The sequence below is a fragment of the Carya illinoinensis genome, chromosome 12 (genome assembly GCF_018687715.1).
Source record: "Carya illinoinensis cultivar Pawnee chromosome 12, C.illinoinensisPawnee_v1, whole genome shotgun sequence".
In the NCBI taxonomy this organism is placed as follows: domain Eukaryota; kingdom Viridiplantae; phylum Streptophyta; class Magnoliopsida; order Fagales; family Juglandaceae; genus Carya; species Carya illinoinensis.
Genome location: NC_056763.1, coordinates 11308109 through 11334934, shown reverse-complemented (window position 1 = coordinate 11334934; position 26826 = coordinate 11308109). Strand labels below are relative to the sequence as shown.

Genomic DNA, 26826 nt, shown 5'->3' with positions numbered 1-26826 from the left:
AAAATTTTACAACAACGATCTTCATATCCCAAGTTTAAAACCATACTTAAAACATCCATTTAGAAAAATTTAATAATCAACACCAAACTTTTTGTAATAAGATCTAAACTCTTGAATTACAAGTTTTGACCCTAAATTAAAACATCTCCAAGAATTCTAAAAAAATCAAATCTTACTTCTAACATATTCATAACATCATCCTAAGATCAACCATGCTTTAAATCATCAAACCAAAGTCACCAAAATCATAAAATAGCGGTTGGAGTTTTTGGTCTTACACTTAGTCCAAAAACAGAAACTTTTTTCTCAACTGGCTTTGATCAACCTCTTGATTCATGGCTTAAAACGATGAGAACTTCAATCTAAAACACCGCATGGTTTAAAAATGTATTCTAAAGAAGATCCAACCATCAAACTTAAAATCACATGGATAAAAATCAATAAAAGATGGATCTAATCCAAAAACATTAAATCTTAGGCCTAACCAAAATCCTCTTGCATAGAAAAATCATATCTTTGAAACTAATACTAAATATCTTCGAAATAACATCCTAACATCAAAATAAGAGACTTAGGATTATCATATAAAAATATCAAAGCTTTCAGAGTAAGATCAAACCATGAAATATTCAAACTTTCTCCAAATAAAAACTGTTTTTCCACTTCCAGTTTTCAAGTTTTTAGATCTAAGAAACTTGGTTAGATCAAAAGCCATACTCTCTAGTTTCACACCCAGAATGACCTTTACATGGTTAAAAATACTTTTTACTAAACAACTGACCATGGAATGAAACGAATAATATGTTTACAGAAACAATACTCAAATACAAACAACTTTTATGAAGGAGTCATCATGTGAAAATACTTGTAATGGGTCAAAAATCTCCATACAAAAAGACCTAGAAATCTGCCCGAGAGAGCTCTTTTGGGGTTCTCTCTAAGAATGAGGTGAAGAGGTGATTAAAGGGAAGAAAGTGTCTTGCACGAATCTAGACTTTTGGAGGGGGAAGATATGGGCTTGAATGACCCTTTATTGGAGGTGTGTCTATGTGACATAAAGTGGAGAATAGTGAGGGGCAAAGGACTGCCTGCAGAAGCTATGAGGTATGGAGGTTGATGATGCGAATTTCTCCTTCACATCAAGGCACTATTAGGTGCAGCCAAGGGTAGTGTATGGTCTGCCATGTGGGAGAGGAAACTTCTTCAAGAAGCTTGGCCATGGTGGCCAAATTCGTGGGCGTCAACCAAGTGGGCTTCGATTTGTGGTTTAGAGGGAGTTTGGTTAGGGTTTGAGATGCTATCAAGTCCAAATCCAATTCGTCTTGGTCCAATCAAATTTTGAAGGTTTAAAAGGTTAGATAATGATGTCATAACAAGAATTTGATGAATTAATAGCATGTGGAAATGATTTAATCAAGTGATTAAACACAATGCTAGAAATCATATAAAAAGGGGTTTGGAGGCCAACTTTAGGGTTTAGGAAAACTATTTAGGGTTTTGGTTTTCAACCAAGTTTTTGGAGTTTCAATTGGATTCCAACCATTTAGGATCTCGCTAGGGTTGAAACCTTCTTTAGTCTGGGACAATTTGGTTGATCGAATGAAAAAAGTTTTACTTAGGTGGCATGATCTCACACCTTGATATCCTTCACAAATCTATCTAATATTTCCTCTTTGTGCCAAGTGTCTAATACTATTCACTATGTGTGGCTAAGATCTTGTCAAGTGTCCAAATAAAAATTCTCTAACCTAATTTGGACATTCTACACTGTGATTTTGAAAACACTGCATTTAGTACGCTTATCGAGGTTACTATTCACTCCAAAAAAATACATAATAAACTTAGTACTAAAAAATCATAAATATTCATATTAACCTAAAGGGAAAATAGTTTACCAAAACTCAACCCAAAAATATATTCACAGTTTCAAACAGGCGTTTCATCTAAAATTGTGAAAATGAGTTATTGCGCCATAAAATACTAAATAATCCACTAAGTTTAGTGGTGTAGATCATAATGTATTATGGCACTTCTAACTATCTCTAATAAATAAAATCGCATTTCTGGCACCACAGTGAGTGATAATACTGACTATATTGATAAATTAAAACTTGTGCGATTGATCAATTCGTGAAAACTTATAAGATTTTCATGAGATTCCTAAAGTCAATAAAAACTCCAACAGTGAATTTCTAGCAGTTTGTTATACAATTGCTCAATTCATGAGACACTTTCAAAGTTTTCACGATGATCCTAAAGCCTAAATAAGTTCACCCATTGAATTTTTGGTAGGCTATTACATGTATGAATTCCTTTTTTGCACCATATACAAGGACCAAACCATCCATCCCATAAGAAACATCCAAAGAAGTAGAAGAAGCGAGTTGTATCCTGCCTCCACCAACAAAAGGAGGATCACAATATGGAATTGTTAGGGCCTAGCCTAACCCCAGGAAATTAGAAGCCTTGGGGCAAACCTCAAGACTCATAATCCTGTTTTGGTTTTTTTTTTTTTTTTTTTAAAACCATAATGTATGATAAACACACATTATCTATTGTAAATAGGCTATGTTTCTTTACTATGTACACATTCCCCCTACTGTTACAAAGGGTGGACTTTTGCTTGGATGGCGTCCTGGTGTTGACTTCAAACATGTGCATATTAATATTAACTCTATGTCTCTTAAATATTAACCTATATCTTATCACTTTTGTTTATGCCCGAACCCCATGGCATCAAAAAGGAAACTTTTGTAACACTTAGAAACAATTAATAGAGTCTATCCTAGTGGATGGCTCTACATTGAGGACTAGAAGTTTGGGCAATTTATTTGCTATTTATTTACTTAGTATTATTTATTTTTCTCGCTTCTTTAAGCCTTTATTTAACAGTGATTACAATTGCTATGGATTAATTTTGAGAATTTGTGACTTGAATACAAGGATGAACTCTAGAATCTTGATTTTGAGGCTTTTCAATTTTCAGTTAAAATTTTGCCAATTACTTTCTAAACTAGTTTAATTCTTAGCTTAGTTTTATTAATCTCTTAGTTCCACTGCATATTAGATTGATTAAAGTTTAATTAGGACTTAAATAATTTCAATTTTATGGTTTAATTTTCAGATTAATTAAGATTGTTTAGTTTAGTTGATTCTTTTATTGTTAATTTCAATTTATTAGTCTTTTATATTTCATTTCGACACTCAAATATCTAAAAATATGAATCTAGTCCATGACTAGTGCCCTTTTTCGTTCTTGTTGCACTCTTCCATCCATTGCATATACCATCATTTTTATTTTCTCTTTGTGAATATTTTCACCATTTTCAACAAGTTTGATTTTAAGTAACTTTCCCTGAGAAGACAACTTGGAAATTTATTCCTAATTATTACACGACATCCTCCTGCACTTGGGATAGCCTTTGTGCTACTCATTTTTTAGTGAGTCAGTACCTCATACACATTGACTAATAAAAAGCAAAGTTGCACTCTTATTAAAGAATGGTTGGAACGTGGTGTAGCCAACTAGCAATGGAGACTTATATTTCCTAATGCCAATCTCCACCATTTCTCATCCATAGCTTCAGACCAGCATCCATTGTTGTTAAAAACATCCCCACAAGACAAACACCAAGGCTCCTTCAAATTTGAAGAATTATGGACTCAAGAACACATTCATAGTCCAAGAAATATAGAAAAAACAAGTCAATGGTAACCTTGCATTTGTGCTTTGTCGAAAGTTTAAGGCAACCAAGAAGGCTTTAAAAATATGGGAATAGACCTCACTTTGATATAACTCAAGACAATATCCAAAAGCTAGAACGTGCTCTATTGCAAATTCAAAGTCTCAATCCCGCCTCATTGAACCAAATGGAAAAAGAGTAGCTCAAGCTCAATATTCATGAACACCTCCACAAAGAGGAATCTTTATGGCATCAAAGGTCTTTCCATACATGGCTTGCCGACACGGACTTATTTACAAGATTTTTCCATCTCTCAACAACAATTAGGAGACGTAGAAATGCAATAGATTCTCTCAAATTAGGACTAGGTAACTGAAATATGAATCCTTCTATCCTTAAATTTGCAAATATATATATCACATTCAGTCTATATATTCCTCTTGCTCACCCTAAACTCTAGAAGATCTTGAAAAATCTATCTGAATCCCAAGTCTCAGACTTGGATAACAATTTTCTATGTGTCATCCTAGACGAAACTAAAATTTTAACTATCCTCAAACAAGCCCCCTCTCATAAATCCCTAGGCCTAAATGGCATGATGGGTTAGTTTTATAAACACTATTGGGTGATAACCAAAAAGGAAGTTGTAGCAGCAATCCAAAATTTCTTCATAAGTGGAAAACTCTAGAAATAGATCCACCATACTCATATAGTCTTAATCCCAAAAATTCCAAATCCAAGCACTCTTCGACACTACCATCCTATTAGCCTAAACAATATTGTCTACAAGATAATCTCAAAAATTCTGGCTAATAGACTAAAAACATTCCTTCCAAGAATTATTTCTCCACTGCAAACAACTTTTATCTTGGGAAGATTTATTCAAGAAAACTCTATCATAGCACATGAACTCTTTCATATCCTAAAGAAGAAAGTAGACAGGATGGGAATAATGGCAATCAAACTGGAAATGATAAGATATTTTAACTTAAATTGAATGGAATCTGATTATGAAGATGTTGAAACACTTAAGATTCAGGAGCCCTAGGATAATCTCATAAAGGAATGTATATCCTCAACAACATTTTCACTGTTTATCAATGGAGCCCCTGAAGTTTCTTTCCATCTCAAAGAATCAAGGAGACCATATCTCCACATTTCTATTCATTCTGGGAACTAAAGTGCTCCTTAGATTGCTAGCTCGAGTAGAATCTCAAGGAAATTTCATAAATAATCAAACCAGCTATAATGGAAAATGAAAATGCTAAGATATTCAACGGCCAACAACTTTGATGCCAAATGATGCATGTAAAGGTACAAGCCAAAAATAAATGAGCCAAAGTTTCCTATACTTTGTTACAAATGGAGCAAATCATGCATGCAAAATGGATTGAGGGGATTACTCTATTCAATTGGACGTGGGTTGGAAGAAGGTGCCATAAGATTTTCTAGAGGAGTAATCTATGGCAGTCATGGATCTTTAGTTTCCATGGGAAATTCGGGTAGTTTGGAAGTGATGTACTAAAGGATGAGGCTTTAAGATTTTAGTTGGATTTAATTGAGTACTTGCCAGATATGCTTGATGTTGACACCATTGCATCTTGTCTAGTTGGGTTAGGGACTTGGGAAAGAGGGATTTTGTGAATTTCCTCTACACTTGTTTGCTAAAAAAAAATTTGTCAATATCCCATTCTCAGTGGTTCTGTGTAATCAAGTCTGAGACTTTTATATAAGGATTGACCACATTCATTTGATTAATTGGTTTAGGTTTGAATGTTCCTAGAGTGGGATCCAATGTGTATTCCATACACTAATATAAAGGCCATTGGAGATCTAGTATCACTTTCCTTAAGAAATGAGTGATCTTGTTTTCAAAATGCATTTCCATAAAATCAAGTCGGTAGTCTTTGGTACAACAGAACAAAAGCATGAATTCATTAGCTATTTCTTTCAAAGTAAGGAGTTCCAAATATTTGGGTTGATTTGACTCATTAGCCAACTAGTTTTGGTCAATGAGATTAAGTTTAGGCTTTCCATTGATCTAAAACCAACACCTCTTGAACAATTTGGTTGACATATAGATTTCCAAGATTTTAGTATGAAATGACGCTTACGAGAATCAAGAAAGCTCCACCAAAATTTTTTAAAACCAAAGTCTAAAGAATGACATATTGATTTAAGACAAATAAAGGAAGTCATTGAAAATGAGAGAATTGAACTAGCAACTAACCTGATTAACAAGATGCGTCCAACTTGTGACAAGAGGTTAGATTTCCATCCTTCTAATTTTTTGGAGATTGTATCTTGCAATTCTTCGTAATGGCTATTTTTGTTCTAGCCCAGTGTAACTGGCAATGCCAAATACTTCATGTGATAGGTAGACATTTTTTATGGGAGAATTCTAATTATAGAGTTCTTGATTGGTGGGGGAGTGTTGCAGCTGAAGAACAAAGAAGATTTCTTCAAGTTGAATTTTTTTCCTAACCATGACATGTATTTCTCTATGCTCGTTGAGATTGCTTGTTATCCTCTTGTTGTGGCTTTCCCAAAGATGACTAAATCATTTGCAAACAATAGGTGTGCTATAGAAGGACCATCCATGACCAAATCATGGATGGTCAAGCTTGAAATCTGAAAAATTAGCCTTCTCCTTTTAACGCTTTATCAAGAATACATACAAACATGGGGAAAGAAACTTCACCATCTATATCCTCATAAATGGAGTCCTCCCCCCATCAACTGCTATAGTTTTAGCTTTGATGCAACTATTAGGGACATTTTCAAGATGAAAGAAGTAGTTTGCCACAACTCAGAAGGAAAAGTTATAGAAGCTTGGATATCAAAACATGAATCAACCAATCCAGGCATTGGTAAAGCTACTGCATCACTAAAAGCAGTACAACTTGCAACTCCTCTCCATCTCAAATCAATCAATTGAGAAGGAGATGCTCTTAAAGTCACAACAACCACCGAACATGCTAACATCACAACAGATTGGAAAATTTCACCGATCATTGAGGATATTCATCTCGAATGAAAACAATTGATCATTGAAAAGTTCAAAAAATTCATCAATCACAAAACCGATATGCACATTCAATTGCACAATGGGTCACGACCAATCTTATCATTGGTCGTACACACTTAGTTACTCTTTCTAGATGTATTCTCTTGATAGATAGTTACTCTTCCTAACCATTCAAATGTGAGTTCCATTAATAATTGCATGCGGGCGAAGATGCACACAACATCTTTTTTTTTCCCCATTTGCCATCACAGAGTAGATCTATCACATATGGTTGGGTCTTCTTAAAGAGAGTGAGATTTACATTCCCTAGCCAAAACTAGTTTCACTTCAATTCCTATTTCATTGTAATCTTTTATTTTATTATTATGGATTTTTCCAACATGTCTTATTTAGTTGATGTTTCGTAATATGCCATGTTTTGCCATAAGCAGAAAGTTCAAGAAGATCCATGTCACGATCTACAATTTGATTTATCAGATTTTCCAACAAGACAAACATTATTTCACGAGCTCATAAAATTCAGAATGTTATGCTCAATGTTGTATCCAATGAAGCAGTTCATCAAGGAACCAATAAAAACTACCAGAGTTGTAGCAAAAGCATATTTCTTATTTGCTAGAGGTTTGTGTTAAGTGTTCCTCCAACCCCAAATATTCTTACCAATAGTCATTGCAGGAGCAACATCCTTCTTTAAAATGATGAAACCGGGTGCGATCTCTAACAATCACCTCTCGATTATAAACACCCAAGACAACCTTTGGAAAATTATGGCAATCAACATAGGTACAAAGATTCTTGGCCACTCAAATTGTTGTGCCAGGTGGAGTTGAAAGAACCCCAAATGAAATAGCCATTTTCTCACTTTGATAAGGGAGTGCATCCCCTTTTTCTTCAGCACCCAAATTCTGCAATTCAGCAACATAACCGACTATCTTTAGCTACTAATTAATCATATTCAGCATCTCATGAATCTTGCCCGTTCGTGGATGTGAAACATCATCCATAACAAACTCATGCACTATTCCCTAAAAAACAATCATGCTACAACCATACGTGGTTTGTATTGTTTTCTCTCGCATAGATTTTCTCACTTCCATTACCTTGTCCCACTTGCTAGACGAAGAATAAATATTCAACAACAAAACATAATCTCTAGCTTCTTGAGCCTTAAGTTCAATCAAATGTCCAACCACACATTCTCCAAGGGTAACATGACCATGAATTTAGCAAGACCCAAGTAAGGTTCTCCACATTGTTGAATCTGGCTTAACCAACATTGAAAGTATAAGTTGATATGCTTGATCAAGCAAAACAACACGACCTAAGAGATCTACCACTCACCCCATAATGATGAGTGTTAGACGCTATCCGAAACTCTTTGCTCATAATATCAAAAAACATCATTCCCTCATCAACTAACCCACAATGACTACAAGCAAAAAGAACTCTAGTAAACATCTGAACATCCGATGGAATACCCATTTTTTGCATCTCCCAAAATGCCAATAGCTTATCTTCTATGCCAGTTCATCGCTAAACCTTAAATCATTGCACTCCATGAAGCCACATTCTTGTTGTGCATTCCCTTAAACACCCCCAAAACCTTTTCCGAATACCCACAACATGAGTGCTGCTATAAGTGAATTACACAACTTGTCGGCAACACCATAACCATGCTCTCCAATTTAACTTTGATCTTTTCACCAAATTCCAATGCATTCAAGCGGGCACATGTTTGCAAGAGAAGTAAACACATGACATCAATGGGTTCACATCCTTCACTGCCACTTTGCATAATATCAAACAAACCCAATGCATCTTGAGTCTAGTCATTACACATAAAATAAGAAATCAATACATTCCAAGCAACGATATCTCTGTCACATATATCATCAAACACCTTACATGCTTCATCACACCTCTAACAACACGCATAGAAGTCCATCAAAGTAGTGAGCATTAGGCTATTAAACCGGTGCCCATCTGTCCAAATTCTAGCATGAACTTGAACTCCCCTAACAATCAAGAAAGCTTAATACAAGACTTTGTAGCAAACGAAGACGACAAAGATGCATGTTGAGGGCCTATTTAAGCCGAGGGCCCATTATGCCATAAAAGTCCAATATGGGAGAAGCCCATAGGAGAGGTCCTTGGCTGATTGAAGGGAGTAAGGGAATCCAAAATTCATCAAAATTATACATACAACATGCCATCTTTCACAAAAGGATAGAGACTTCATGTTGTTACATGATCATTATAGGTATCGGGTGATGATCCACGCCAATAAACTTTGAATAAGATAAGCATCACGTATGAGCCTATATATACCAGGTAACCCTTGATAGTAACAGATGGAACTCTTTTTTGAATTCTGAATCCTTGTTTACACTGACTGATTTAAGCATCAGAGTTTTCCCATGTGGACTACACTAGAGCCTTTTAATAGTACATGGTTGAATGGTTGTAGAGGGGAAGTGGGACACGTCCTTAACATTGGCGCCGTCTATGAGATTCTTAATTATCCAACGTGGTTCTCACATGCCAACTGTAACATGTTCCATAGCAAGCTAAGCGGTGGATACATTACCACCATCTATGGTGGCACGGTTAGCAGCAGCGAAGGAGAGGCTAAAGAAGGCGTTGGAAGCCATGGAAATATTGTAGGAGGAAAACGATGACCTGGGGTGAAAGAATGCTAAATCTGGTGATACTGCTATGCCTGATCACAGTGAGCAAGGTGAGGGGGAAGACACACTACAATACTGAGGCAAACATGGAGTGAACAGAGAAGGAAAAGATACATGAGGAATTAAACAAACTGGCAAGAAAGTACAAGGAGATGGCGAAGAGGATGGGGGGATCGTCCACGGTGGAGTGCTTGTTACACCAGACAGATCTGTCATATAGTGAACGAATTATGACCTTGCCGCTCTCGTCAGAATTCAAGGTTCCTCATATAGACATGTATGATGGATCTAAAGACCCGGTAGGTCACTTGGAAAATTTCAAGGCCCACATCACTCTCCACTGTTTTCCAAGCAAGATCGCATGTCGGGCTTTCACTTTAACCCTTAAGGGGACTGCAAGAGGATGGTTCGGAACCCTCAGGCCAAAGTCAATACACAGCTTCAAAGAATTTTCAAAGTAGTTCCTAACCCAGTTTATGCCTATCAGAAGGCGTCGGCGCCCAACCACCTAAGTGCTAACTGTCAAGCAGAAGGAGGATGAGAACCCGAAGGCTTACCTTACCTGCTTCAACAAAGAGTAGTTAACAATGGATAACCAGGATGAAAATATTACCCTTGTCGCCCTTCTGAGAGGAATATGGCCACGCAGTCCCTTTATGGTGGAGCTGGGTCAAAAGACCCCTTCCACCCTCAGGGAATTCATGGATAGGGCAGATGACTTTGTTAACATAGAGGATATGCTACAAGCTTTGGTGGATCCTTGTAAGGAGGATAAAAAGATTGAACGGAGAAGCAAACAAGTTGAAAGGAAGGCCAAAGTGAGTCGACAAGAAAGAGCACAAGAAAGGTGGCCAGATCACAATCCTAGACTGATACATAGTAATTTGAACATACGAGAGGAAGAGAAAGATAGGGAAGAATGCCACTCGCTCAAGATGGGTAGTCACTACTACAAATATCACCAGACAGGTTCACATTGGACTGAAAACTGCATGACCATGAAGAAAAGAGTAGTTGAACTAGTGGGGACAAGCGAATTGGAACAGATGGTGGCAAAACGAGCAAAGTCCAGAAGGCACTAGGAATCTAGGCATGAGGCCAGGAGGAGCAGTAGTCTAGAATGAATAGCACCAAGCTGGTGGAAGCCAACACGATGGAGACAGGGTGCCCCCATGGTAGGAGGTTTTGCTGGGGGTTGCATTTCTGCATCTAGACCAAAAGCATATGCACAAAAGGCAAGACATGAAGAAGTATATGTAGCAAACAGAGCTCCCAAGTAAGAAAAGCTTAGCAATGATCGGATGGTAATATCTTTCAAAGAGGCGGATTGAGAAGGAGTGTTATATCCTCCCAATGATGCTTTGGTAATCACCTTGTGATAGCTAACTATACGACCAAGCAGGTACTAGTTGATAATGGAAGTTCAGCCGAAATACTATTTTGGGAGGCATTCACTAAGATGGACATCGATGCTGGTAAGTTAAGGCTCTCCCCAACACCATTGAAGGGTTTCTTTGAAGACACAATCCAGCCTTAGGAGCTATCACCCTTCTAGAGACCATCGAGTCTGGAACACGAACGACAACCACCATGATCAATTTCTTGGTGGTGAAAGCCCCCTCTTCATACAACGCCATATTGGGAAGACCAACACTCAATCATCTCAAGGTAGTGACGTCCACATACCACCTTAAGATGAAGTTCCCTACTGATACCGGGGTGGGGGAATCACGGGTCGAGCAGGCTCTAGCTCAGGAGTGCTATGTGCAAGAATTAAGAAAGGTCCGAAGTGAAGTTTGTGTGATAATAGAGCAAAACAAGGCATCCGCACCACCCATTGCACCACCTTTGGCAGTGACTTTAGAAAAGGATGTGGAGTTCAGGGACGACTAGAGCTAGCAGCATGCTAAGGTTAACGAATCATTGGAGCTCGTGACGTTATATGCAAACCGCCCAGGAACTACCACACGTATTGGGACACATGTAACGCCCCGTTCCCAGAGGTCCAAAGAGTTAGCTCTTATTACTTCATATCAATTTCAATATAACAACTATAAAATCAAGAAAACTCCATAAAATATTAATTTATTCACTCAATCTAAATATCCATATTCCTCCATAGGAACAACAAAGAAATTCTCAATAACATAAATTAAAAACTCCCCAAAGACTGGAAAATATCCTTAACGCATCAAATCCAAATATCAAAACATAAAATAATTTACTAACTACGACTCTCAAATAAGCACTTGTACCCTCGGGCACTTATTCCACTATGCTCATCACACCTTGCTAAAGCTTCCTACTCTTGTTCTCTAGCTAAACAATTAAAATTGTTTGAAAAATATTGTGGAAATAAGGGATGAGCTATCAACAACTCAGTAAGTAGAGAATATATATTAGTGTGCAAACATGAGCATTTACAGAGTTCAAAATGCAGAATAAAATGGTTTTACTTTCAGAATACAGAATTAGAACATGTTATCAAAACTATTAGAGCGAAAGTTTCAGAAAAATATTCTTATTCAAAATTTATCTTGGCATAGCATAATTTGAGCATCATCATCATATCAAAACAGAGCATCTCACAAAGTAGAGACCATGTTTAACCCCTGTGGTAGGGTTGTGCTATCCCCAGTGGTCAAACCAGGCAAAGACAGAGGTGAACCTTCCCCTTATTATTTTCAAAATCCCGAGTGTGCACATTGAGAAGACCACATAAAAACTACTTTGTTTTCAAAGTGGGTGCACTCAGAGACAGAGAAGTTGATACCAACCCAAACAAAGCAAAGCAAAATCGAGCTAATAAGAGCAAAGTAGAGATAGAGTTAGATACAAAATCAGTACATCATGCCAAAGGTTTTCAGATGCCATATCAGAATAAAATAGAGTACCACAAATATTCAAATATTTCTCACATACTGAAAAATAAGGTGGCGGCATGTTTCTAAATAAATGCCCAAATTTTCATATCTTTCATATCGCTTTTTTTCATATTTCAGAGACAACATGACAAAAATATAGTTCATGTCTACACAATGCATGTAGAAAATATTTTCCATTTTCATACCAATTTCATGCGTAATGCGAAGAAATGACTGACGTTGTTTTTCGCAAGTTTTCATTTCATAACAAAACATGCAAATTTTTTAGAAAGTCAACCTCAATCTTAAATATTTGTGCAAAACCTAGCATAGGAACCTTGCTTATCTGAACTTCTTAGCTTATCCAAAATTCCTCACAGCAGTGCTCAATGAATAATCAATTGTCACCTATAGAAAATCATGTAACTTAAATAAATCTCTCGTTGGACACATAACTTGTAATCGCACCCGGAAAACTCAAATCGCCTATTTTAATTTCTCAAAAACTTAAATGGTCCCCTAACCTAAAAGTATCATCACTTCCCAAAATTCCTCAATATTCACATAATAGAATTCATACCGAAGAAGATAAACAAATAAATATTTTGTACAATACGAAATTCAATGAATACTGATATTTATCCATAACATATTATAAAATAATAGAATACTTAAAATAAATTAAATAAAAATATTATCAATACAAATATAATTGTTGATACTTAAAACGAGGTCCACACTAAAATAAGACTAACTTAAAGCAATTTGAACAGATAAATATATATATATATATATATATAAACTAAATTTTTAACTCGATTTATTTAAAACACAAACCATGTCTTAAAAAGGTTAAGCCCAACACGAGTTAAACCGATGGGCTGTAATGGTAAACTAGATTATGTAAGAAAAGTATTCACTTCTGGAAACCAAAAACTAAAGACTAGGATTCAAAATAAAAGAGTTACTTTTCTCATCAAAACCAAAACACACAAAAGAAAGTTAAAAGTGGTGGCAAAAACTTACCCATTGAAATGGAAGAATTAGAAAACGAGGACACCAAGGAGAGGCAACTGAGCTGGACGGTGCAAGACTGAGTGTGAGATGCAACAGATTGGAGAGTGCTGGAAAGTTCTTTACGGTGGTTTTCTGTGGGGTCTCGACGTTGTGGACTCTCAGTAGTGGTGATTTGCAGTGCTTACGGTGGGGAGTAGGTGCCATGTTTTGAGAACCCAAAAATAGGGGCCTTTCGGTGATAACTAGCAGTGGTTCCATGCAGTTTACGGCAGTTTGGAGCTAGCAATCATGGGGTGGCTTCCCAAGATGGAGTGGTGGCTGTTTCAAGGCTCTTGGTATGTGGCTTGCTTTCTTGGTAATGCTCTATTTTTTAGAGCCAAAACAACGGTGTTTTTAGGTGGCAAAAGGTTGTGGAGTGGTTCCCGATGGTTGGCTCTCGTGTAATTGGGCAGTGGCTAGAAAACTGTGGTGCAGGGCAATCGTGCGTGCGGAAGAGCATGCAACGCGTTTGTTGCTACCGTGTGGTGTTTTTGACGTGTAGGGTGCCATGAAAGAGCAAGGATGGTTCTGTGATGGTGTTGGGTGCGAGGATAGCGATGGGAGAGGTTTGGCAGCAATATCACTATAATCATAAGAGACGTGTATGCATCTATAAATAGAGGTAAAAAGGCTGAAAACCTAGAGGACTAAAAAAAAAAAGAGGGAACGTGCATGCAAAGGACACAGACACAATGAAGCCTTGCATGCAAAGGGAATTGCACGATGGGGAGTCTATTTGATCTCACGGGCTGGGGCTTTTGGGTGATCGGGTTGGGCTCCTTTTAAAAATTTAGGCTTACAATAAGGGAAACTTGAGAAATTAATAAATTTGCATTCTTCCTGAGTTTTAAGTCTCAGCTTGACCTAAAAATAATAAAAATAAAATAACAAACCAACTTGTTCACAAATAAAAAATAAAAAAATTATCTCAGCCCATAAAAGATCTTTCACTTAAATATCAAAATCAAGAAAATTATAAACCACCGAAATAGAGATTTTAGGCCCATATTCTACTCGAAAGCAAATAAATAAATAAATAAAATATATTTAAAAATTCAAATGGGTTTTACACACAAATAAATCTAAAAATTCTTTAAAATAGCCTCACACTGGATCTGGTTGTTACAAGACAAGTCCCGCCGGCAAACAAAGAAGCCGTAAAGCAGCTGTTGATAGAACACGGGAATGTCTTTGTGTGGAGCCACGAGGAAATGACTGGTATTGATAATGACATCATTGAACACTGCTTGGGCGTGGACCCTACGTACAAGGCAGTTCACCAAGAAAGAAGATCATTAAGTACAGAGAAGTATGCTGCCATTAACAATGAGGTAAAAAGGTTGCTCGTAGCTGGTTTCATCAGGGAAGCTCGTTATCTGGAACGGCTGTCCAATGTGGTCTTGGTAAAAAGAATGAATGGAAAGTGGAGGATGTATGTAAACTTCACAGATCTGAATAAAGCTTGCCCAAAGGACAGCTTCCCGTTAGTACGAATCGACGTTACTGTGGATGCAACAGCAAGACACAGGTTACAGCTGCAGACATGGATGCATGTAGCAGATCAAGAAAAATCCTCGTTCATAACAGACCAAGGACTGTATTGTTACCAGGTCCTTGGATTGAAGAATGTAGGGGCAACCTACCAAAGGTTGGTCAATCGAATGTTTAAATAACAAATTGGGAAGTCTATGGAGGTTTATGTGGATGACATGCTAATAAAAAGCAAGGAGTCTGCCCTACACCTTGATGACCTACGAATGACATTTGGGATCTTACGCCATTATCAAATGAGGTTGAACCCTGCAAAGTGTGCCTTTGGAGTCCAGTCGGGGAAGTTTTTGGGTTTTATTGTGTCTGAAAGAGGAATTGAAGCCTCCCCAGAAAAGATAGAAGCTATACTCAACATGAAGTCGCCGAAAAGTCTGAACAAAACCTAGTGGTTGGCGGGCAGAGTAGCCATCCTAGGAAGATTCATATCCAAGTCAATGGACAAATGTCTCTCTTTTTTCCAAGTACTGCAAAAAGTGCATCCCTGGAATGAAGAGTCTGATGAGGCGTTGAAAAATTTGAAGCAGTACCTAGCCAGTCCGCCCCTTCTGAAACGACCAAAGAAGGGTGATGTGCTCTATGCATATCTAGTAGTCTCCCTGCATCCCGTGTCCACCATCCTGGTAAAGGAGGAAGGGATCGGCCAACATCCCATGTACTATGTAAGTTGGGCTCTTAGAGGAGTGAAAGCAAGGTACCTTCGGATAGAAATGCTACCTTTGCCTTACTAACGGCACCTAAAAAGCTCTGCCCATACTTCCAAGTGATTGAGCTGAAATATTGTATATTTTAGCTATTAAAACCAATGTATTTTAAATTTATCATGACATTATTATTGGTTTTAAATGGAAAAATGGTTAAAATGAATAAATCAAAGTTGTGATTTTAATTGATTAAAAGCATGAATTTCTGCTTGAATTCTACCAACTATTGATTACTGTGCATTCTAGTCCATTATTGATTACTGCTTGAATGAGAGATGAACTAGCCAAGATGTTCGGCTATAAAATGGGTGCAGTCCGAAGCTTACAAAGAGAACAACGAGGACAACTCAAACTTAGACAAACACAACTCAACACACACAATTTTCTGCTATGTACTTGAAAGAATTAGCTCCTTTTTGTTTTAAGAAATTTTGTTTCTCCTTTTAGTTTCAAAGCTTTGTTGTTTTAGCATTTTTATTAAGTGTATTAAGATTTGTTCTAGACTTTTATTTCATTAAGAGTAATACCTTAATATTAAGTGTGCTAGTTTGTTTCATTACTAGTTTATTTCATGTAACAAAAAGAAATTGTTTTAGAAGTTTTAATCAAGTGTGCTATTTTGTTTCATAAAGAATTGTTTTAGAAGTTCTAATTAATTGTGTTACCTTAATTTATTGCAAGAAATGTTTGGTTTTAAGCTTTTGTTTTTGTTTTTGATTTTTCTGAACATCATACGTGGAGAGCAAAGGAATTGTTATAGAGTTTTTATTAAAGGTTTAGAGATTAATTTTCAAGAGTGATACGTGAGAAATTATTCCTTTTTGTTTCGAATTTCAATTGAATAGTGAAAGGAAGTTTTCGTTTAGACTTTTCGTTCCCTATTTTATTTAACTTCAGTTTAAAGTTTATAGAATACTTTGAGTTTCTGTTTACTTATTTCATGTTATTTATTTTTCTTACTTCTTTAAGTTTTCATTTAATAGTGATTACAACTGTTATGTGTGATTTTGAGAATTCGTTATTTCTAGAATCTTGGTTTTGGGCATTTTAAATTTTCCGTTCCTGTTTTGTCAATTACTTTCTAATTTAGTTTAATGCTTAATTTAGTTTTATTAATTTCTGAGTTTAATTTATTAGTCCTTTACATTCCAATCCAACAAACAAAAAAAAGAATCAAAAGACATGAATCTAGTCCATGACTAGTACCCTTTTCCATCCATTGCATATACCATCATTTTATTTTCTCTTTGTGAAGTTTTCCACATTTTTTCAACGAGTTTAATTTTAAGCAACTTTCCCTGAGGAGACGATCTAGAAATTTATTCCTAATTATTACACGACATCCTCCTGCACTTGGGATAGCATTAGTGCTACTCATTTTTTAGTGAGTCAAGTTTTTGGCGCCGTTGCCGGGGAATTGTATTTTAACTTGAATTTAAACTCGTTGTTATTATTATTATTATATTTATTTTGCTTCTCTAAACTGATGTTTCATGTCATGGGTGAGAGACACTTCAAATAGGTTGCTTCGAGTCACATCGAGTGTTGAGAGTAGTATACATAGCTTGGAGATAGATAGCTCGTCTGTCTTTTCTTTGAGTGAGCCAGGTGACGAAATTGAAATTGAATCAGAAAACATGGCTGCACCTGCACCACGCACTCTGAAGGACTATTTGCAACCCACTCGTACCACTACACCTTCATGCATAATTTTACCTGAAAATGCACCAAATTTCTCTATCAAGCATGGCATGATGTCAGTGATACCTCAGTTCCACAGGATGGATTCTGAGAGTCCTTACCAGCACTTGACAGATTTTGAGCTGGCTTGTGCTACTTTTATCACTAGGGCTGTTACTGATGAATTCATTAGACTTCGTTTATTTCCTTTTTCTTTAAAGGATAAAGCGAAGATTTGGTTTAACTCTTTGAGACCTAATTCCATTTCTAGTTGGTCTGACATGCAGCATGAATTCTTATAGAAATTTTTTCCTTTTGAGAGAACTCAATTTTTGCAGGAACAGATCAGCCAGTTCAATCAGAGACCTGATGAGACCTTTCAGGCTAGTTGGGAAAAGTTTAAGGATTTGGTGAACATTTGTCCACATCATGGTTTTGAATCTTGGAGGCTGGTGAGCTATTTTTACACTGGTCTCACTTCGGAATGCAAGCAATTTGTTCAGACAATGTGCAATGGGGAGTTCTTCAGCAAAGAACCTGATGAAGCACTATCATTTTTCGATTACCTTGCTGAGAGCGCACAACAGTGGAACACTCGTACTGATCGAGTTCCATTAACAGCACCGCCACTGAGGGCTATTTCTGGAGGGGGTAGATATGAGCTTAAAGGAGACACTGATGTTCAAGCCCGAATAACTGCATTGACTAGAAGAATGGAGGTCATGGAAATGGAAAAAGTAAAGGCTGAGAAAGTAGCAGAGGCATGTTCTATATGTGCTGATTCAAACCATAAGACCCAAGACTGCCCGATTATGCCAGTATTTCAAGAAAGTGGGTCTGAGCCAATGCAATCAGCTAACTGGGTCAATCGAGCACAGAATCAGCCTTTCTCCAACACATATAATTCGGGGTGGAGAAATCACCCAAATTTCTCATGGAGAAATGATCAGCTTGGTCGGTCCCCACCACCTCAGCAGCAGCCATTTAATCAAGGTGCTCCTCAGCACCAGTATCTGCCATATCAAAATCCTCAGAGCTATCCTTATGTAGCTCTTCCTGGATTTCAACCTCATGTAGCTGCACAAAGTCCTCAGCCTTCATCATCTGCCAAGAAGACTCTAGATGACAGTATGGCACAGATGGCCAATACACTTCAGCAATTCATGTAGATTCAGGCCACCACAAATAATCAAAATACTCAGGCCATAAATGAGTTACGTGGCACTGTTAATAAGATGAGCACAACCTTGAGCACCCTAGAAAAAGGGAACTTTCCTGCACAGCCTCAGCCTAATCCTCAAGTATACAGACAACAACAACATCAAGTGCATAATGTCTCAGGAGACGTTATTGAGACAGCAAAAGCTGTTCTTACTTTGAGAAGTGGGAAGGAAGTTCCCCGACCTGAGATGACCATAGACACAGAGGTAATTGCTCCTACGCTTAGAGATGCAGCAGAGACGGATGAAGCTGAAAAAGAACCAGAGGTAGCGAGACCAGAACTGAAAAAGCCTGTGAGTGCAGATGCTGAAACTAGTAAGGGATACCAACCTGTGGTACCCTATCCTCAAAGATTCACAGCTGGCAAAAAGAACAAGTATCACACGGAGATTCAAGAGATTTTCAAGCAAGTGAAAATCAATATTCCACTCTTGGATGCCATACAACAAGTGCCTTCATATGCAAAATTTTTGAAGGACTTGTGCACGGTGAAGAGGAAGCTGAATGTGAAGAAGAAAGCTTTCCTAACAGATCAAGTTAGTGCATTGATATTGAGCGAGACTCCTCAGAAGTTTGGAGATCCCGGCTCTCCCAACATCTCCATTATGATTGGTGAATCACGCATTGGGAGAGCTTTACTTGATTTGGGGAGTAGTGTGAACTTGCTACCGTTTTCAGTATATGAGCAGTTGGGATTGGGTGAGCTGAAAAAGACCTCCATCATGCTACAGTTAGCTGACAGATCAGTGAAGGTACCGAAGGGTATTGTACACAAGTGATTTGAATGCTGTGGAGAGTTTGACACCAACAGATTTTATTTGCTCAACTTCTCCTTTCTCTGATGATGATTATATTTTTCAGACACCTAAATTTTTACTTGATGAGAAAATTGATCATATCGATAAAGATGACTTTGATTTTTTTGATTGTTTTGCAGATTCATCTTTACCACTTGAAGTACAATTTGCGGGAGCAAGATGGAAACCCCAGTTCGACGCTCTACCACCACCAGACATACTTAGATCTTCAGAGGAAGAAGTTCCTCAGTTGGAACTGAAACCGCTTCCTCAAGATTTAAAGTATGCGTTTCTTGGACCTGAAGAAGGCACTTTTCCGGTGGTGATTTCCTCAAAGCTAAATCAGAAGGATGAAGCCCAGTTGATTGAAGTATTAAGAAAGCATCGAGGCGCAATTGGTTGGACAATAGCTGACATCAAAGGCATTGATGCCGCTGTATGTACCCACAGAATCCATCTTGAAGACGATGCTAAACCAGTTCGTGATGCTCAACGTAGGCTCAATCCTACCATGAAGGAAGTCGTGAAAGAGGAAGTGCTTAAGCTACTCGCAGTAGGTATCATTTATCCCATCTCAGACAGTAAGTGGGTAAGTCCAACTCAAGTGGTACCAAAGAAATCTGGTTTGACTGTCATAAAAAATGATAAAAATGAGTTGATTCCAACTAGAATGGTTATTGGCTGGAGAATGTGCATTGATTATAGAAAACTTAATTCAGCCAGTAGGAAGGATCATTTCCCTTTACCATTCTTGGATCAAATTTTGGGAAGAGTAGCTGGTAATGCATATTATTGTTTATTGGATGGCTATTTTGGTTATTATCAAATTGCTGTAGCACTTGAGGATAAGGAGAAAACCACTTTCACCTGTCCTTTTGGCACTTTTGCTTTTACTAGAATGCCTTTTGGTTCGTGTAATGCTCCAGCTACTTTTCAGAGATGCATGATGAGTATTTTTTTGACATGATTGATGATATTTGTGAAATATTCATGGATGATTTCTCTGTTTTTGGAAAATCCTTTGAGAGTTGTTTGCATAATTTGGCACGTATTCTCCAGAGATGTGAGGAAAAAAATCTTTTACTTAATTGGGAGAAATGCCAATTTATGGTTACTCAGGGCATTGTATTAGGGCATATTGTTTCTTCTGAGGGTATAAAGGTTGACAAGGCAAAGATTGAATTAATATCTAAACTTCCTATCCCTAGGACAGTTAGGGATATTCGTTCTTTTCTTGGTCATGCTGGCTTTTATAGGCGGTTTATTCAAGGGTTTAGTTCCATTGCAAAACCTTTGTGCACTCTTTTACAAAATGATATTGAATTTGTTTGGACTGATGAGTGCCAAAAAGCTTTTGATACCTTTAAAAAGTCGCTTACCACTGCCCCTATTGTGCAACGCCCACAGTGGGACCTTCCCTTTGAGATTATGACAAATGCTAGTGACTATGCCTTAGGAGCTGTTTTGGGGCAGCGAGTGGATAACAGACCTTTTGTGATTTATTATGCCAGTAGAACCTTGAATGATGCCCAGAAAAATTATACCACTACTGAAAAAGAATTGCTTGCAGTTGTTTTTGCACTTGATAAATTCCGGGCTTATATTCTTGGTTCTCCTGTTACTATTTTCACTGACCACTCTGCTCTTAAGTATTTGTTGGCTAAGAAAGATGCAAAACCACGCTTGATTCGCTGGATTCTATTACTTCAAGAGTTCAACATCAACATTAAGGATAAAAAAGGAGTTGAAAATGTGGTAGCTGACCACCTCTCTAGATTGTCATCGTCTCCTTCTTCAAATGTCAGCCTTCCTCTTGATGATAGTTTTCCGGATGAGCATCTGTTTATGGTTGATAAAGCTCCCTAGTATGCTAATATAGTCAATTATCTGGTGACTGAGCGAATGCCTTCTGAATGGTCAACCCAAGATAAGCGTCGGTTTCTATCTGAGGTAAAACATTTCTACTTTGATGACCCTTATCTTTTCAAGTATTGTTCGGATCAATTGATTCGGAGATGCATTCCTAATGATGAGTTTTCTTCAGTATTGAGATTTTGTCATACGAGTGCATGTGGTGGTCATTTTTCAGCAAATAAAACAGTGGCAAAAATTTTGCAAAGCGGTTTTTATTGCCTTCCATGTTTAAGGATGCTTACAATTTTTGTAAAGCATGTGAGTCTTGTCAAAAGTCGGGAGCCATTAGCAAAAGAAACATGATGCCCCTTTCCCCCATTCTTACTTTAGAAATCTTTGATTGTTGGGGAATAGACTTCATGGGACCTTTTTCAGTTTCCTTTGGAAACACATATATTTTATTGGCTGTGGACTTTGTTTCAAAGTGGGTTGAGGCTATCGCTTGCAAAACCAATGACCATCATGTTGTACTAAAATTTTTACAATCTTTGTTTGCTCGATTTGGCATGCCCAAGGTTATCATTAGTGACGGGGGTTCTCATTTTTGCAATAAACCATTTTCTACACTTGTGAAGAAATATGGTATCACACACAGAGTTTCTACCCCTTATCACCCTCAAACAAATGGGCAAGCTGAATTGGCAAACAAAGAAATAAAAATCATTCTGGAGAAAACAGTAAATCCTAATAGGAAAGATTGGTCAATTAAGCTTCTTGATGCTCTGTGGGCTTATAGGACAGCTTTTAAAACAAATCTAGGGATGTCTCCCTATCGATTAGTTTATGGTAAAGCTTGTCATTTACCTGTTGATATTCAGCATCGAGCGCTTTGGGCCATAAAACATGTTAACATGTCACTTGATAAAGCTTCAGGGCTGAGAAAATTGCAGATCAATGAATTGGATGAAGCTCGTCGGAATGCTTATGACAACGCGCAAATGGCAAAGGAACGCATGAAAATTCTGCATGATCAGAAAATTCATCCAAAGCATTTCACACTTGGCCAGGAAGTTCTTCTTTACAACTCTTGCTTGCATATTTTTCTTGGAAAGTTGAAATCCCGATGGAGTGGGCCGTACATTGTAAAGACCGTTCATCCTCATGACGCGGTAGACATTGTCAATCCGAAGAATGGTAATAGCTTCACTGTCAACGGACAACGTCTAAAGTCATTTCTAAAGGTCTTTGATCCACATGATGAGATCTTGCTTGTGCAAGACCCTAGGGAAGTGTTTTAAGTTGTTTTTCCTTCTTTACAGTTTTCTTTACTTTCTTTGTTTTTATTTGTTCGTTTGCTTTGATTTTATATTTCATGTTGATTGTTTGTTTTGCTTGCTTTGTTCTGTGCACTTTGTTTTCTTTCATTCGATTCATTGAGGACTATGTCTCTTACTAGTTGGGGGATAGCATGTGTGCACACATATATAAAAAATAAATAAATAAAAAAATAAAAAAAATTGGATCCGTCTGTGACCTGACAAGTGTAGCTGGAGATTTGAAAAAAATCGCCTGATGTTGTTGACAAACGAGATTGAAGGCTCCGAGTTTCTAAGAAATGTCATTTTCACTGAAAAAAAATCACATTACTCTTTGACTTGGATGATAGCTCGTCTGGTTCTTTATGCTATCTCTATAAAATCAGTCCTGAAGTTCATCCAATCCGCATCAAGTTTTCTTCTCATCTCTATAACTCATCTGCATTCTTTCAACATTCTCGTTTTAAGCCTTCTATTCTTTTGTCAATGGCTCATTCTTCTAACATTTCTCTAACTCCATCCATGAGGCATTCTGCATCTCAACCTCCTGTCCTTTCTGCAACTACCATTGGTGCCATGTTGCAACAAGAGAATAATAGTTTGGCTAATAAGTCAGACTCCAATGCTATCTACGACTTGGTGAGTCTTGGGACTCGCTACTCATCCTCTATTGTTGCTTTTTCCCAGTGGGTACAAGCCAAAAACCATGAGGTTGAAAGGCTTAAAGAACAAATTGTTATTCTTCAACGAATTGTTCAAGAGTCTCACACAAGGGAAGGAATCATTCGGCAGAAGAATAAATAGTTGAAATCTCTATTAGATTCTTCATTCTGCTTTCCAATTCCCATGGATAGGGATGACATGATATTGTATGAAGAGAATGAGCATCTCAAACATGAGGCTAAGAACCTCAAGTTTATGTAAAAGTAAAAAAAAAAAAAAAAAAAAAAAATTCTTTTACTTTCTTGCTTGTTTTGCATTTTGAATTAATTTCTGATTCTTCATTGTATATACCGTATTTGTTTGTTTTGTTTTTCTTTCTTTTGCTTTTTGTGTTTTTAACTTTGACAGAAATCTACTCCTTGTGTACGCTCGAATATCTCAGGTGAACTTTTTCCTCTCTGTTTAATCATTTTCGTCTCAATATATGTTCTACAGTGTTTATCTTGCTCCAATTCATGTCTGTATAACATACATCATCGAATATTCAATTGCTGAACATTGAGGACAATGTCGCATTTAGTTGGGGGGAGGGTTTTCTGTTAAAAATGTGTTAAAATTTTGTTAAAAATGTGTTAAAAAAAATTATTAGTACCTAAAAAAAAAAAAAATTTGTGAGGTGCATTGAAACATAAACGATTAACACACACTTCTGGCATGTTTGTTAGATTTGTGTATCTTGGTGGAATAGTTGAGCGGAATTATTTTGTGAAGATTTATTTTCAACCTTAAGCATAGAACATGACTTATGATGCCTCATATTTTGTTGAGGAGTGACTTGAAACACCGGGATGCGATATTTACAAAAATGAGAATTAGTATGATTTATATAGAATGAAGGGTAAGTTTTGAAAGAACATTTTGCACATGTTTACACTTGTAGTGTTCCTCATTAATGTTCATTGATTTAAAACAGGAGAAGTAAATTGCAGGACTACCGAGCCTTATATAAAAATAAAAAATAAAAAAAAAGAAAAGAAAAAAATCGTGTAAGTTTTCCTAAATAAAGGGCTAGAAACAGTTACCCAAAACTTTGAGGGTTGAATGATCAACCTTTAAACAGAGTTGGCGTGAAAACTGCTAGTTCCTTAGGCTTTGAGGTAGTTAGAAGCAATAATGATTAATCTTAAGGTTGAAAAATCCTATGATAAATCATGTTTATTAGTGAGGAACATACAGAGGTTTAGCCACACACACATATCTGAGTTCTAAGACATTTGCCCCAATTCTATGTGAACAATTACTGAGACTTTCCTTGTGGATACAACTCATGGTGTTGAGTAGTCACGAATCAATTTTTTTGTGAGAATTCAGAATTGTGTTTGATTGTTTTTGTTTGGATTTCGATCTTTATACAATATTCATCTCAATTAATTTTCACTATTTTTGCTCAAGGATTAGCAAAAAGCTAGTTGGAGGGTGTGATTGAGCTGAAATATTGTATATTTTAGCTATTTAAAACCAATGTATTTTAAATTCATCATGACATTATTATTGGTTTTAAATGGAAAAATGGTTAAAATGAATAAATCAAAGTTGTGATTTTAATTGATTAAAAGCATGAATTTCTGCTTGAATTCTACCAACTATTGATTACTGTGCATTCTAGTCCATAATTTTTTTTGCTTTCCATTATCATTTGCATTTGTACCATTGTTTTTCTTGTTCTTCATGTTCATAAAGTTTCTCGAGCTATCTTTCCATCTTTTGGGTTCAATTCATGAACCTCGAAAGATAGAAGCACTTCTTGCCATCTTTGAATGGAAGTTGCTCAAGCTAATTTTTCATTTGTGTTATTTTGTTGTTGAGTGTTTTCTTTTTTTTAATCTCCATCTCCATTTTTCATGCATACCATGGTTCATTATGTTCATGCCTTGTTCATACTATGTCTTGAGCTTTCCCACCATTCAAACAATCCCAACTCAATCTAACCTCATACACAGCTACACCAATCACCCCACAAATCCACCAACTCATTTCCAACCCACCTAAATTATACATTAATTGAAAGGCTGCTTGTTTGGCTTAACTTACATCAGTTGGTGCAGCTAAATTAAGGTGAGGAACATGTGAAGAAGTTGGTGCAATCAAAGGCTGCTGCTGTCCATGCAAAGTTAAAGTCTAGAAAGGGAGGTGCCATGCATTACTTGACTTGTGGAGTTGGTGGTGATTATTAATGAAGAGCCGTGAATTGGAGGAATGAGTTTGCAACTTCGGGCAGCTATTTATATATATATATATATTGCGGGATGTGAAAAAGAAAGAAGAACCGTGTAGGAGTTTTTAACAAAGAGAGGAGAAATCGGTGGAAATTCATTGAAGCTTGACATGTATAAAGAAGAAAATATAGAGAAACATGTGCTGAAATTAAAATGCATGATTAAAGTATGTTGTGTGCTGAAATTGAAGAAAACAAATTGAAGAAGTCGGCTGGAGAGGCAATGAAGAAACCATGTATGAATTTGCATGAAGTTAGTCAACAAGTTAGGCAACAAGTTAGGCAAGAAGTTAGGCATGAAGACTTGGTTGTTTGGTTTGAATTAAGAAACCAATTGAATAAAATAAGAGAGGAGGAATGCAATGCAAGACACGACAATTAAGAGAAATGCAAGAGGCGGCTGAATTGTGAAACAAATTGAGTGTGAATGCAACAAGAAGTGGCCGAAATTAAGGTGTGAATGCAAAAGGTGGCTGAATTAAAGTGTGAATGCAAGATTGAAGTGTGAAACCAATTGAATGAGAGATGAACTAGCCAAGATGTTCGGCTATAAAATGGGTGCAGTCCGAAGCTTACAAAGAGAACAACGAGGACAACTCAAACTTAGACAAACACAACTCAACACACACAATTTTCTGCTATGTACTTGAAAGAATTAGCTCCTTTTTGTTTTAAGAAATTTTGTTTCTCCTTTTAGTTTCAAAGCTTTGTTGTTTTAGCATTTTTATTAAGTGTATTAAGATTTGTTCTAGACTTTTATTTCATTAAGAGTAATACCTTAATATTAAGTGTGTTAGTTTGTTTCATTACTAGTTATTTCATGTAACAAAAAGAAATTGTTTTAGAAGTTTTAATCAAGTGTGCTATTTTGTTTCATAAAGAATTGTTTTAGAAGTTCTAATTAATTGTGTTACCTTAATTTATTGCAAGAATTGTTTGGTTTTAAGCTTTTGTTTTTGTTTTTGATTTTTCTGAACATCATACGTGGAGAGCAAAGGAATTGTTATAGAGTTTTTATTAAAGGTTTAGAGATTAATTTTCAAGAGTGATACGTGAGAAATTATTCCTTTTTGTTTCGAATTTCAATTGAATAGTGAAAGGAAGTTTTCGTTTAGACTTTTCGTTCCCTATTTTATTTAACTTCAGTTTAAAGTTTATAGAATACTTTGAGTTTCTGTTTACTTATTTTGTGTTATTTATTTTTCTTACTTCCTTAAGTTTTCATTTAATAGTGATTACAACTGTTATGTGTTATTTTGAGAATTCATGATTTAATTACAAAGATGAATTCTAGAATCTTGGTTTTGGGCATTTTAAATTTTCCGTTCATGTTTTGTCAATTACTTTCTAATTTAGTTTAATGCTTAATTTAGTTTTATTAATTTCTGAGTTTAATTTATTAGTCCTTTACATTCCAATCCAACAAATAAAAAAAAAATCAAAAGACATG

General features: G+C 36.6%; 1 pseudogene; it reads right to left on the bottom strand.

The window, feature by feature from the left end:
* Positions 1-7367: 7367 nt before the first annotated feature.
* The window catches only part of LOC122289252, a 96871-nt pseudogene continuing 77412 nt past the window's right edge, over positions 7368-26826 (bottom strand).